The 12,632-nt window shown below is 39.5% G+C and overlaps 1 long non-coding RNA gene across 1 annotated transcript; it reads left to right on the top strand.

The window, feature by feature from the left end:
• Positions 1 to 3,956: 3,956 nt before the first annotated feature.
• Positions 3,957 to 12,317, top strand: LOC149979420 (uncharacterized). Its single transcript, XR_016485387.1, has 3 exons — positions 3,957 to 4,150; positions 7,921 to 8,112; positions 11,302 to 12,317. It is a non-coding gene; the product is annotated as an uncharacterized LOC149979420 (long non-coding RNA).
• Positions 12,318 to 12,632: the final 315 nt, after the last annotated feature.

Below are 12,632 nucleotides of genomic sequence, written 5' to 3'. Positions count from 1 at the left end.
AGATTTAATAAACCACCCTGAAGAAGGCCCCTAATTGCTGAAACGTTGGTTATTATGGTTACCCATCAAATTGTTGGGAGTATATACAGTATGTGTGTGACTTTCTTTCTTTAATTTCATGGAGATTTAAGCAATACCATATATACTATATACCTAAAATATATATATATATATATATATATATATATATATATAGCTAGTAACAGAATATGAGACCTTACAGGAGATGGTCATTGGTTGACCTAGGTGGACAGTCAATGAGGCTGGCTGAGTGAGTTCTTCACAGTGAACACCTGTGGACAAAGCATTTAAAATGTTGCTCATTATAAATAGATTCATGTTATAGTCATAACAAAACTGTAGTCATCATCTTTAATTGTTTTGTCTTTCCTGTCAAATCTAGAGAGACTCACAGGATACAGCTGCCAGCAGCAGCAGAGATGCAGGTAACGTGTTTTGTGTTGAAGCTGAACAGGTAGGAGCTGTTCTTCTCTACTCTCCAGGACTCAGAGGGATGTACTGGGACTCTCATATACAGAGAGGTTTTATATAAGGAGGAGGGAGAGAAAGGAAGAGGAGCTAGGTGACATTTGCATCGGGAGAGGACATACAGATGAAATCGGAAGTTTACATAGACTGGAACCATTAAAACTTGTTTTTAAACCACTCCACAAATTTCTTGTTAACAAACTATAGTTTTGTCAGGATAGTTAGGACATCTGCTTTGTGCATGACACAATTTTTCCAACAACTGTTTACAGACAGATTATTTCACTAATAATTCACTGTATCACAATTCCAGTGGTTGAGAAGTTTACATACACTAAGTTGACTGTGCCTTTAAACAGCTTAGAAAATTCCATAAAATTATGTAATGGCTTTTGATAGGCTAATTGACATCATTTGAGTCAATTGGAGGTGTACCTGTGTATGTATTTCAAGGCCTAACTTCAAACTCAGTGTCTCTTTGCTTGACATCATGGGAAAATTAAAATAAATCACCCAAGACCTCAGAAAAAAAATTGGAGATCTCCACAAGTCTGGTTCATCCTTGGAAGCAATTTCCAAATACCTGAAGGTACCACGTTCATCTGTACAAACAATAGTACGCAAGTATAAACACCATGGCACCACGCAGCCATCATACCGCTCAGGAAGGAGACGTTTTCTGTTTCCTAGAGATTAACGTACTTTGGTGCAAAAAGTGCATATCAATCCCAGAACAACAGCAAAGGATCTTGTGAAGATGCTGGAGGAAACAGGTACAAAAGTATCTATATCCACTGTCATGACGCTGGCCTGGAGGTTGGTTATTGACAGTCATAAATACACCCCCCCCCCCCTTTTTCCTCTCTCTACCCTACTGATGTGACTATTGAAAATCCCTTGGTTGATATAGAGATTCTGGGAACATCAGAAGGTGGGGGGAAATGAACCATATGTTGGTATGCCGACCAGTTGAACATATGCGTTGGTACTTAATGAATATGATGTCAGTTCGGTTGTCATCTGAGACATTCTCATCAATGATAGGATGACATAAACTGTACAGTGGGAAGTCTACACATTATAGTTATCATATTAAAATTGAATTGTTGTGCAATTCAAATGTTTCAATATACAATTATTGGTGAAGAGATTAAATGTGATCTTAGCTGCTTCCAAATGAGAGATTTGAGTTTTCATAAGGTTAGGGCTCTGCTCAATCAGTGACCCGCCCCTGTGAAGAGACATGGGCTGTAGACTGTGAAACACACCCTTCTCCCTCCACTATATAAGCCCTTGACAAAAATGTAACCTCCTGTTCCGAGGACGTGAGGACGACGGTCCATATGTTAAAAAGGACTAACATGTCAACTACAGAACTAAGCCAACCTCAGCGTGAGCTGTGGTTGTAAATGGTAGGAACTTTGAAGTCTTATTCACTAAAGAAGTGAGACATCCTAGCCGTTGAGTTAGCAACAGCAGCTAAAAATGTGGGATAGGAAAGGACAGACAGAGTATCCCGTCTACCACCTAACAACGACACTACAACGTTTGCCATTCACCACCAGAGACATTCTTCAAAGGACTATGTTGGGCAACACGGCCATCCATCTACCACCAACCTATTGAAGCGCAGCTCAGATTAAATATTTATTGCATTTTCCTTTTCCAAATGGGCAGTAATTTAGTATGCATAGGACATTGTATTGACGATAGCACAGCTTCTCCCTTTGTTCTTCAATCTTCCCGCTCTTTCACTCAAACCCAACCCCCGTTCTTTGGGTAACCAGCTGTCATATCTGCTCTGTCCGCCAGGGACTTTTTCCTTTATGACATAATTTGTAATTAAGGTATGATTCATTATGTGTATATTTAATTCTGTGTGATTAGTTAGGTATTTAGTAAATAAATATTTAAACCCAATTTTGTCTTGCTGATTCAACTTGTTAGCCAGGGTTCGTGAAGATAACCAAGAATTTACAACTTTCAGATGAGACTGAAATAAGGTGACGATTAATTTTGACTGCTATTGATGTAAAATATTACTAGGTCTTTAAGAGTTTATTCGGAAGATAACAGCTCTGTAATTATTATTTTGTGGTGCCCCGACTTTCTATTTAATGACATTTTCATGATTAGCTCAATCAGGTAATATTAATTACAGAGAAAGGAGTTTATAGAATAGCACGTCATATCACTTAATCCGGCATAGCCAAAGACACGACACCACAGTAAAACAAGTCCTATATCGACATAACCTGAAAGGCTGCTCACAGCAAGGAAGAAGCCACTGCTCCAAAACCTCCATTAAAAAAGCCAGACTACGGTTTGCAACTGCACATGGGGACAAAGATCGTACTTTTTGGAGAAATGTCCTCTGGGCTGATGAAACAAAGTAGAACTGTTTGGCCATAATGACCATCGTTCTGTTTGGAGGAAAAAGGGGGAGGCTTGCAAGCCGAAGAACACCATCCCAACCGTGAAGCACGGGGGTGGCATTATCATGTTGTGCCGTGCTTTGCTGCAGGAGGGACTTGTGCACTTCACAACATAAATGGCGTCATGATGAAGGAAATTGATGTGGATATATTGAAGCCACATCTCAAGACATCAGTCAGGAAGTTAAAGCTTGGTCGCAAATGTGTCTTCCAAATGGACAATGACCCCAAGCAAACTTCCAAAGTTGTGGCAAAATGGCTTAAGGACAACAAAGTCAAGGTATTGGAGTGGCCATCACAAAGCCCTGACCTCAATACTATAGAACATTTGTGGGCAGAACTGAAAAAGCATGTGCGAGCAAGGAGGCCTACACACCTAACTCAGTTACACCAGCTCTGTCAGGAGGAATGGGCCAAAATTCACCCACAACTTATTGTGGGAAGCTTGTGGAAGGCTACCCGGAACGTTTGACTCAAGTTAAACAATTTAAAGGCAATGCTACCAAATATTAATTGAGTGTATGTAAACTTCTGACCCACTGGGAATGTGATGAAAGAAATAAAAGCTGAAATAAATCATTCTCTCCACTATTATTCTAACGTTTCACATTCTTAAAATAAAGTGGTGATCCTAACTGACCTAAGGCAGGGAATTTTTTACTGGGATTAAATGTCAGGAATTGTGAAAAACTGAGTTTAAATGTATTTGGTTAAGGTGTTTGTCAACTTCTGACTTCAACAGTGCCTTCGGAAAGTATTCAGACCCCTTTTTTCCACATTTTGTAGCCTTACTCTAATATTGATTAAATTGTTCTATTTTACTCATCAACACACAATACACCATAATGCCAAAGCAAAAACAGGTTTTTAGAAATGTTTGTAAATATCATATTTACGTAAGTGTTACGCCCTGGCCATAGAGAGGATTTTATTATATATTTTGGTTAGGCCAGGGTGTGACTAGGATGGGCATTCTAGTTTCTTTATTTCTATGTTTTCTAGTTCTTTATGTTTGGCCGGGTGTGGTTCTCAATCAGAGGCAGCTGTCTATCGTTGTCTCTGATTGAGAATCATACTTAGGCAGCTTTTTCCCACCTGTGTTTTGTGGGTAGTTGTTTTCTGTCTGCACCAGACAGAACTGTTTTGTTTGTGCCAGTCTTAATAAATAATCATGAACCACGCTGCACTTTAGTCCACTCCTTCTTCATGCAACGATGAGCGTTACAGTAAGTACATAGACCCTTCACTCAGTACTTTGTTGATGCACATTTGGCAACAATTACAGCCTTGAGTCTTCTTGGGTATGACGCTACAAGCTTGGCACACCTGGATTTGGGCAGTTTCTCCCATTCTTCTCTGCATATCCTGAAGCTCTGCCAGGTTGGTCGAGGAGTATTGCTGCACAGCTATTTTCAGGTCTCTCCAGAGATGTTCGATCGGGTTCAAGTCCAGGCTCTGGCTGGGCCACTCAACTCTTATCTCTACAGAGGAACTCTAGAGCTCTGTCAGAGTGACCATCGGGTCCTGGTCACCTCCCTGACCAAGGCCCTTCTCCCCTGATTGCTCAGTTTGGCAGGGCGGCCAGCTCCAGGAAGAGCCTTGGTGGTTCCAAACTTCTTCCATTTAAGAATGATGGTCACTGTGTTCTTGGGGACCTTCAATGCTGCAGACATTTTTTGGTATCCTTCCCCAGATCTGTGCCTCGACACAATCCTGTCTCGGAGCTCTACGGACAATTCCTTTGACTTCACCGATTGGTTTTTGCTCTGACATGCACTGGCAACTGTGGGACCTTCATTTGGACGGTGGTGTGCCTTGCCAAATCAAGTTAAATCAATTTAGTTTACCACAGGTGGACTCCAATCAAGTCTTAGAAATATCTCAAGGATGATCAATGGAAACGGGATGCACCTGAGCTCAATTTTGAGTCTCATAGCAAAGAGTCTGAACTCTTATGTAAGTTATTTATGATTTTTATTTTTAATAAATTAGCAAATTCTAAACCTGTTTTTTGCTTTGTCATTATGGGGTATTGCGTGTAGATTGCTGAGGATTTTATTTAATACATTTTAGAATAAGGCTGTAACGTAACAAAATGTGTGAAAAAGTCAAGGGGTCTGAATACTTTCCGAAGGCACTGTACATACATACTGTACATACAGTGTAAACATACCTTTTGTATGTGTAAATAAGTAATTCCAGTTGTGGCAGTGATGACTTGTGTTGTCATGGCACCATATTCTGGCCAGGGAAGATGAATGGCTGTGTCCTATAGCTTGTCATAATGTTGTATAATTTCAGTAATTGTGGTATGTTACCCCATGTATTGTTACAGAACCTAGTGTTAAGGCTAGTCAATATTTTGTATCACAATTTAGCATAAATTGTCCACTGTTATTTTAGGGGCATTTGGTGTATTGACCATTTCACCTCTGATTTATTAACAAAGGACGGCAGGTAGCCTAGCGGTTAGCGCGTTGGACTAGTAACCGAAAGGTTGCAAGCTCTACTCCCCGAACTGACAAAGTAGAAATCTGTCCTTCTGCCCATGAACAAGGCAGCTGTTCCTAGGCTGTCATTGAAAATGAGAATTTGTTCTTAACTTGCCTAGGTAAAAAAAAAAAAAAGGAGATGCTAAACATTCTCATTGGTATTTTATGGATAAAACATATATTTTTCCATAAATTGAGTGGAACTGAGGAGAATTACGTCTGCTCTTCAGCTTCCATATTCTATACAGTCTCTCCCAAGAGGATGGTGCTCTGGTGCTGGTTTGTATCACTGAGGGTAGGCACAATAATACACAGCTGAGTCTTCAGTCTGAAGGTTCTGCCCTTTAAAAACACAGTATTAGTGCCAGAGTCTACTGAGAGGCTGAACTTGTTCAGTGAATCCTTGTATTCTGTGTCTCCAGAATATACATTTCCAATCCACTCCAGTGTTTTCCCTGCAGGCTGTCGGATCCAAGATGTCCAAGTGTTCGTAACTCAATTTGAGACCTTACAGGAGTGGTTGACCTGGCTGGGCAGTCATAGAGACTGGCTGAGAGAGTTCATAACTCTGTACACCTGGGAAATAAAATAATTAGCTATATTAAATAGCTACATGTTACACTATATAAATTCTAGTAGTTGTGTTGAAGCCAGTTTCATGCTACAGGCAATTTTCTTTAATTTGTCTTTCCTCCAAACCCAAAGAGACTCACAGGAGGCAGCAGCAGACTTGTCTAGAGAGACTCACAGGATACAGCTGCCAGCAGCAGCAGAGATGCAGGGAACATGTTTTGTGTTGAAGCTGAACTGGTGGGAGCTGCTCTTCTCTACTCTCCAGGATGTACTAGGACGGACAGCCATATACGTTTTTTAAGTAGGGAAAGAACCAGGTTTACATTGACGTAAAGGGGGAGGGGATACATAAGTGTAAGAGACACTACAGGACCATCTCCACTATTACTGGACACAACCTTTACACTCTGAAAACCTGAAGAGGGTCTCTGAGTTATATTCTTATATATTTTTGAATAGGAGGGTGGGGTAAATATGAAACACTACATTTACAGTATTAGTTAATACTTGTGGTGGATGAAACATATTTAAGACACTACCTTTCGTTTTGACAAACTAAAGTATTTTGAATAAGCATCCATATTATACTTTTTTCTTGTAATAAAATGAATGATCAGTCATCAGTACTTTTTATTTTATTTTTTATTTTTTATCTGTTGGTGCATCAACAACACTAGCACCATGTATTTAACAGGTGTATCATTGTTATTGTTTGATACATCATTAGAATTGTACCTCATGTATCCCCTTGTCATGGTCTACTGGTAAAACCATACATGTGTTTGTGCACGTCCTTCCTTTCTCTACCAGATGGTTTTTGTACAACTATTCTCATTAGTTTAACCATAGTGAGTCTCTAGCACAGTAATACACTTGTCCTCTGGCTTCAACTGGCTCATGTGCAGAAAGAAATTAGTGCTGTCCTTCGATGCAGTGAATCGGCCCTGTACTACCGGGGCATTGCTCTTATTCCCGTCAGCATGACAGTAAATGATCCATTCAAGTCCTTTTCCAGGTGCCTGGTGGATCCAGTGCATTCAAGTACTGCTTAGAGTAAATCCACTACAGGCACATGTGAGTTTAAGGACCCCTTGGGGGTCCCCTGGACTGACTGTTCAGCCTGTGTGAGTACGACCTGACAGTGAACTCCTGAGGAGGGAGAGGAATGACAGGTCAGATCAATCAAGGAATCACATTAGTATCACAGCAACACAAGTTATACTGATCAGATTACTCAGGAACTCACAGAAGGCAGCTGCCAGCAACAGCAGTAGGGATCATGGTTTGTGTTGAAGCTGAACTGGTGGGAGATGCACTTCTCTACTCTCCAGGACTCAGAGGGACATACTACACGCTTAGGAAAAAAAGGAGTTATCTAGAACCTAAAAGGGTTTGTTGGCTGTCTCCATGGGAGAATCCTAGGAAGAACCCGTTTCAGTTCCATGTAGGACTATTTTCACAGAGGGTTCTAAATGGAACCCAAAAGGGTTCTAATATGGGGACAGCTGAAGAATCCCTTTGGAACCTTTTTCCTAAGAATGTAGGACAGACAGACAGAGCATTATATAACAGAGAGTGAGAGGAAGCGAGGGGTGAGATTATAATTGCATAATGAAGATAATCAGTATATAAAAGCAACAGGATTATCAGTGCAAATGGTGGTTAAATATTTATGTGTCAGTTTCTAACATTACACTCTAGAATGGTTAAACATTGTTTTCTTATTATTGGTAATCCTATACTATATGTATAAAGTTATTATTGTAAAAACAAATGTATTGGTGCTTGTAAACATATTGCTATTAGCGTTCATCAGAAATAAATAAGATTATCTGTGCTGAATGCGGAAGTGTTTTTGTACAGCTGCTCCTATTATTTTACCACTGTGACTCTCTAGCACAGTAATACACTGCTGTGTCTTCACTCTTCAGGCTGTTCATCTGTAGGTACAGTTTACTGCTGGCGTCATCTCTGGAGATGGTCAATCTACCCTGGACTGACAGGAGTAAGAGATTGGATTACTCTGTGTGCTAATATAAGCAACCCACTCCTGTCGTTTCCCAGGAGCCTGTCTGATCCAACCCATCCTATATATTCTGAATGTGAAGCCAGAGGCTGTACAGGTCAGTTTGTGTGATTCTCTTTTTAACCTGTTGAATCTATGGGGGCGCTATTTCATTATTGGATAAAAAAACGTGCCCGTTTTAAGCGCAATATTTTGTCACGAAAAGATGCTCGACTATGCATATAATTGACAGCTTTGGAAAGAAAACAGTCGGACGTTTCCAAAACTGCAAAGATATTATCTGTGAGTGCCACAGAACTCATGCTACAGGCGAAACCAAGATAAACTTCAAACAGGAAATGAGCAGAATTTGAGGCTCTGTTTTCCATTGTCTCCTTATATGGCTGTGAATGCGCCAGGAATGAGCCTGCCATTTCTGTCGTTTCTTCAAAGTGTCTGCAGCATTGTGACGTATTTGTAGGCATATCATTGGAAGATTGGCCATAAGAGACTACATTTTCCAGGGGTCCGCCCGGTGTCCTTTGTCTAAATTCGTGCGTAATCTTCAGCGGCAGGCATTTTCTCCTGGGATTCAGGAGAGAAAGCACACTTCCACGAACGATATATCATCGAAGAGATATGTGAAAAACACCTTGAGGATTGATTCTAAACATTGTTTGCCATGTTTCAGTCGATATTATGGAGTTAATTTGGAAAAAAGTTTGGCGTTTTGATGACTGAATTTTCGTTTTTTTTGGTAGCCAAACTCGTCGATTTCTCCTAAACAAATAATCTTTCAGGAAAAACTGAACATTTGCTATCTAACAGAGTCTCCTCATTGAAAACATCTGAAGTTGTTCAAAGGTAAATGATTTTATTTGAATGCTTTTCTGGTTTTTGTGAAAATGTTGCCTGCTGAATGCTAACGCTAAATGCTACGCTAGCTATGAATACTGTTACACAAATGCTTGTTTTCCTATGGTTGAGAAGCATATTTTGAAAATCTGAGATGACAGTGTTGTTAACAAAAGGCTAAGCTTGAGAGCTAGCATATTTATTTCATTTAACTTCTTGCTCCTACTTGAGATGCAGACGTCTCAAGTAGGCACCTGGAAATGCAAATGCGCTACGCTAAATGCTAAATGTACTCGTTAAAACTCAAACGTTCATTAAAATATACATGTAGGGTATTGAATTAAAGCTACACTCGTTGTGAATCTAGCCAACAAGTCAGAATTTTAAAATGCTTTTCGGCGAAAGCATGAGAAGCTATTATCTGATAGCATGCAACACCCCAAAATGCCTGAAGGCGACGTAAACGAAATAATTAGCGTAGCCGGCGCTACAGAAAAACGCAGAAATAAAATATAAAACATTCATTACCTTTGATATTCTTTGTTGGCACTCCTATATGTCCCATAAACATCACAAATTGGTCTTTTTCACGATTAAATCCGTCCATGAATGCCCAAAATATCCATTTGTATAGCCTGTCTGCATCACGAAAAAAGCTCTCTTCCAACACGCAACGTCATGTTTAAAAATGATATAAGTTGCCTATATTCTTTGACAAAACACTTCAACCTACTTTTATAACCCAACTTTAGGTATTTGTAAATGTTAATAAGCGATCAAATTGATCACTGGGCGATCTGTATTCAATAGCAGCTACAAAAGAAAAGTGTCCATTTTTCAATCTTCCAAAATCGATTGAGGTAGGCTGGATGGAATCACGGATCTATTGATAATGTCTCAATGGATTTTTGTCAATGAAAATTAAGTTTTTGGCGACATCGTGTGGAAGCTGTAGGAATTACATACGTCTCCATATTAAATTTGGTTTCCTTTAAATAATCCATGGCATGGATACTTTTTTCAGATTTCAGTGACCAGTTTTTCTTGCGCTTTTCGATGAAACACACGCTCTGTTATAGTCACAGCCGTGATTTAACCAGTTTTAGAAACTTCAGAGTGTTTTCTATCCACACATACTAATCATATGCATATACTATATTCCTGGCATGAGTAGCAGGACACTGAAAAGTTGTGCGATTTTTTAACAGAATGTTCGAAAAAGGAGGGGGTAGGATAAAGAGGTTAATTTGCGATTTTCATGAATAGTTAACGTTGCGTTATGGTAATGAGCTTGAGGCTGTATTCACGATCCCGGATCCGGGATGGCTAAGTGCAAGAGTTAACTACTGGTCCAGACTCAGTCAGTGTCTGACCATGAACACCTGTGGAAATAAAAAGCAAAGATATTGTTGAAGTTGAAACTAAAATGTGATGTCAACTTGTTTATTTGATAGACAGTATAAACACCTGTTAAATATACCGTCAGTAAGAATATTCCTCTGGTAGGAAACATGGTGATCTGCTTAGTTCTCTAATGGTAGTTGAGAGTCTACAGCAGAATCCGCCTTCAACAGAGACATTAATAAATATGGAGGACTGGAATGTTTTGAATGAGCTCCTTCTTACTGGGAGGACCAATCACAAGAGGCTTTGATACCCACAGATCACCTAGTATGAGGTCATCTTGAGATGCTCTGTTATGATGAAGAAATCCTTCTGTTTGTGTTTCTATGTATTTATTTTACCAGGCAAATTGATGGAGAATACATTTCCATTACAACACAAACGCGAGGAGGAGTTGTAAGGACAGTTTCAGAATTGATGTACAAATTATTACTCATGACAGTAAAGTAATATTGGTACATGCTGCCATCATGATGGCATAGCATGATAAAGGGGCATACTTCTGAAACAACAACTGAATCAATCCCACAATATGTACTGTATTTGTTGAATAACATGTTAATCAATGGTGCAAAGTACTTAAGTAGTACTTTAAAGTATTTTTACTTAAGTAATTTTTCGGGGTATCTGTACTTCACTTAACTATTTATATTTTTGAGTACTTTTACTTCACTACAGAAAATAATGTACTTTTTACTCCATACATTTTCCCTGACATCCAAAGGTTTTCATTTCATTTGAATGCTTAGCAGGACAGAAATGGTCCAATTCACGTCCTTATCAAGAGAACATCCCTGGTCATCCCTACTGCCTCTGATCTGGCGGACTCAATAAACACACACGCTTCATTTGTAAAGGATGTCTGAGTGTTGGAGTGTGCCGCTGGCTATCCGTCAATTAAAAGAACAGGAAAATTGTGCCATCTGGTTTGTTTAATAAGGAATTTGAAATCATTTATACATTTACTTTTACATTTGATACTTAAGTATTGTTACGGATATAGGTATCCTGTGTGTATTTCTTTTCTCTCCTTCTCCCCTCCTCACAGATGACAATCATCATTCCCCAATCAGTCGCTAATCAGAAGACACCTACTCTTTTTCTCTTACCCTATCACATCCTTTCCCTTGGTTAAAACCCAATCAGTTGTTCTCTCTCTCTCTCTCTCTCACACTGTGGCCTGGACATTTTCTCCTCTGTCTATATTTTGGTCATTCTCTTTCTGACACAAGCGTGCCATATGAAATATTGTCATCACATTCTAATAGTTATGATGCCCCCAAAAGCTACCGCCCCCCAAGTTCTGGCCCCAGTTCCGGCCACCGGGCGAGTCCAGGAGGACGCCCCAGGGGGAAAGGATAGGGTCAGAAAGAGGGAGTCAGTACACATTAATAATACTACACTTAATAGCCAGGGATATTAATGCTACATGCCTATAGTTGTTTAGCACAAATGGGTTTGTTGATTTGGAGATGAGTACTAAAGTAGAGCATTTTCATAAAATACAGTAGGTACATGTTGTTGATCCAAAGAGGAGTGAAAGAGAAAAGATAAAATACCAGCCAGTTCCTCTGCTCAGTGCCTTAAAACATGACCACAGTTGTTGTCTGGATGGGTACATTCATGGTTAACTTGGTGTCACATGGGACATTCAAATGTATTTCTTACCATTTCGTAAGCTTTACTGATTGCCTCATAAACGTAAGAATGTATAATCATATAGCCTATGAAGAGACCATGAATTGAATGCATCAATGCAGAGTCTGCAGAATAACACTGATTTCCTTTCCTTCTGCCCGTCACTACTCTTTCTAAGAGAGGTCTTGGTGGAACCCTGCTTGGTGGTCTCTGAGCTTGGCATTCAACATAGTTTTTACTCTTTACCCTGTCAAAAACCTTTCTGCAGAACCCATGCTCAGCTAATATTTCTTTGTGATTTTACTGAATCGTCTTTCAATTTGAGTAACAACTAACAACTAAAGTCGTACATTAGCTACACATAGTATTACTATATGGAATGTTGTCAAATATCACTTTGATATTAAATAAAATGCTTTTTCACAATTCAATGTTCCTTACTGTTTTGTTACTGTTCAGTGTTAAGTCAAAGTGGGCGAACCCTCTTCAAGGTCCTTATGGGCAGCTGTTTTGATTCAGTTGTGTTAGATTAGGGATAGAGAGAATCCTTGTCATTGTAAAAGATGAATCTAATACACAATGACTTGTGCATGTTTCTGCTCTTTCTCAAAAGAAGACATGTCACAACATAAGGAAAAACTCAGAGAGCCTATTCATGAAGCATAGACAGTGTTTCTGAGGTTCAGGACATTTCATTAAAGTATAAGGTTTTCTCTCCCTGCTGTGGGCAGAGAAGGGATA

This window comes from Oncorhynchus mykiss, chromosome 12 (assembly GCF_057628025.1).
Source record: "Oncorhynchus mykiss isolate SJ-2025 chromosome 12, ASM5762802v1, whole genome shotgun sequence".
In the NCBI taxonomy this organism is placed as follows: domain Eukaryota; kingdom Metazoa; phylum Chordata; class Actinopteri; order Salmoniformes; family Salmonidae; genus Oncorhynchus; species Oncorhynchus mykiss.
Note: the sequence above shows the minus strand (reverse complement) of the source record. Positions and strands in the feature narration are given on the sequence as shown.